Genomic DNA, 3135 nt, shown 5'->3' on the forward strand with positions numbered 1-3135 from the left:
AGTATACGAGAGTACTTCAGAAAGTTCATGGAAAGATTTTATTATCTTAATTCTATTTTCCCACAAACTCTTTGAAGTATCCTCATATAAGAAAGCCCATATTTTTGCCATAATTGTGAGGGAATTAGTAATATTTTGTAATCCTTGTTAACTTGTGTAGTAGATTGAATTATGTCCCCCACAACACATTGGAGCTTGAATTGTGTCCCCCAAGTTTTATGTATTAGAAACTTGGTCCCCACTGAGACTGTTAAGGGGGTGGGAAATCCTATTATGGTCATTGAAAGGTGGAGCCTTAAAGAGGTGATTGGGTTGTAGGTCTATGCAGTAGTGAGTGGATTAAAAATGGTGATCATGGACGTGGTTCTGAGGGCTTTAAAAAGAGAGTGAGTAGGGCCGAGCCCGTGGTGCACTCGGGAGAGTGCAGCGCTGGGAGCACAGAAGCACTCCTGCCACGGGTTCGGATCCTATATAGGGATGACCGGTGCGCTCACAGTGTTCACTGGCTGAGCGCGGTGCAGCCGGTCTCAAAAAGGACAAAAAAAATAAAAATAAAAATAAATAAATAAATAAATAAAAAGAGAGTGAGTAAGTGAGGTTCCTCTCTGCTCTCTCCGCTTCCACTGTCCTGCAATGTGAGACCCCTGGGTCACTGTCACCCCCACTAGATGGACTTTAAGCTTCTCAGCCTCAGAAACTGTAAGCAATAAATTGCGTTTTTCTTGATAAATCACCCAGTTCCAGGCATTTTGTTATAAGCAACAAAAATGGACTAATACAACTTGATCAGCAAACATTTTCCTCACTAGTTTGTTTTCTAGTTGTATTTTTTACTCTATGAATTTTCTGATTCTGTTCTCTCCCACATTTATCTGTTTTTCTTGCCCTTTGTTTGAACTCCTCTCATGGCCTATCTCCTTGGCTCCCTGTCATCTGTCACCCCGCAGCATACTTATCAAAACTTCTTGCTGAGTCACTTGAATCTTCTGACTCCACCATGAAAACTTGCAAAGACTTCAGTTAGATTTTTTTTCTAAAACATGTTTTAGCATCTTTTTACCAACTGTTCCCACTCCTGGAAGTGCTCATCTCACAGTATTTCATGTGGCTGGTTCCTTCTTGTCATTTACGCTCAGCTTAAGTAATACTTCCTCTGACTACCTGAACTAAAGGAGGACACACACCTCCTCCCAATTCATTCTGATTACATGGCTTACTTAGCCTTATGATCTTCTCAGCACTGATCTCTATCTGAAATTCTCTTGCATCCTTATTAGTTTACTTGTTTATTGTCTGCATCTCCCCCTAGAATAGAAGTTCTGTTTCTTCTATGTCCCTAGTTGCTTCTATGTCCCCAGTGCCTGGAGACACAGGAAGTGCTCAATAAATGTTTTTGCCAGATAATTAAATTGAAGAAATGACTAAATGATAAATGAAACATAATCATAGAAATTGATGTTTGTTTCTCATTTTATGTAATATGTATGCTTTTAGAAAGTTGAGTTTAAGTGGAATTTTAAAAATTAAACTGGGGCCGAGCCCATGGCGCACTCGGGAGAGTGCAGCGCTGGGAGTGCAGCAGTGCTCCCGCTGCGGGTTTGGATCCTATATAGGGATGACCGGTGCGCTCACAGTGCTCACTGGCTGAGCGCGGTGCGGCCGGTCTCAAAAAGGACAAAAAAAAAAAAAAAAAAAAATTAAACTGTAAAAGAAAAATTAAACCATATTAAATATTTTAAAGCAAATTAAACCATATTAAACCAATTAAACTTAGAGCATCTTAATGTTGTAGGTGGCTACACTGTCCAATACGGTAGTCATTAGCCACCTGTGGCTATTGAACACTTGAAATGTGGCTAGTCCTAATTGCCATGTTCTGTAAGTATAAAATATACATCAGATTTTGTAGACTTCATATGCGAAAAAATGTAAGATATCTCAGCAGTTATTTATATTAAACTGACATTTTGGATATATTGGGTTAAAATCTGTCATTAAAATTAATTTCACTGGTTTATTTTATTTTTAAAAATGTGGCTATTAGAAAATTTTTAAATTACATATGTGGCTCACATTCTATTTCTAAAGGACAACTGCTCTAGAATAACTGACCATTTAAAAGAAATTCTACTATGATGCTTTTTGACAAGCAAATCTCTAACTATTAATTTACCTTTTGGGCAAAGACAGAAAGGGAGAGTGGATAGAACACTGGTTTAGGAAATAAGGCAGGCTGGGTTTGGTCCCTGCCATGTCATTAACTGTCAGTATGACCAGAACAAGTTTTTTTTAACTTCTCTGGGGCAGTAATTTCCTCATCTGTTCAATGAAGGGGTTAAACTGATGAGCTAGCACTAAAGGGCCCCTTGGCCTCAGTGACTCTATTCTTAACCTTTCTTACCTGATTTCATCAGGCTGGCTTAAAGCAAGATGCAGCTACACAGCATAGATGGAGACTGTCTTCTTATAGAGAATCAAAGGCCTTGTACCATACCCAGGTGTCTAAAGTGTGAAGACACTGTGAGGAGTCTTCAAAAAGTTCACAGAAAGATTCATATTATCTTTTAATTTCATTTTCCAGGAACTTTTTGAAGAACCTCCTATTTTGACAGAAAGTGTCTCTGGTAAAATTGAAAATCAGACAGAATGTGTCTCCATAACTCTTCCAACACCCTTTCTGTCTCTGTCCCTTTGCCATGGACTTAAAGAGAGGATTTCCCCTCCTTTTCAAGGTGCTTATGGCTTCTACATGGCACCTGCCTTTTTCCTATTTGTGTGAACCATAACATTTTTGGCTCTTGGCTTTCTCCCGGAAACTTTCCAGTCCTGTGTCCCACTCTTCAAAGCTTTTATGATTGGCTCATTAATTAACTCAATTATGTCTGATAAATAATTTACATGCATTACCTCACTTTAGCTCACATTAACTCCCAACAGATAGTTATCACTATAATCCCTAAGGTACAGGTGGGAAGCCTGAGCCACAGATAGGTTAACTTCCTTACCAAAGCCACACAGCTAGTTAGTGGGTGAGCAAAATTTGACCCCAGGCCATCAGATTCCAGAGCCAGTGGGGTGGCTAGTTAGTTAGTCTGATCTGTGAAATCAAATCAAGGTGAAAGTGGTTGAATAGGG

Source organism: Galeopterus variegatus, unplaced genomic scaffold (assembly GCF_000696425.1).
Source record: "Galeopterus variegatus unplaced genomic scaffold, G_variegatus-3.0.2 Scaffold1069, whole genome shotgun sequence".
Taxonomy (NCBI): Eukaryota; Metazoa; Chordata; class Mammalia; order Dermoptera; family Cynocephalidae; genus Galeopterus; species Galeopterus variegatus.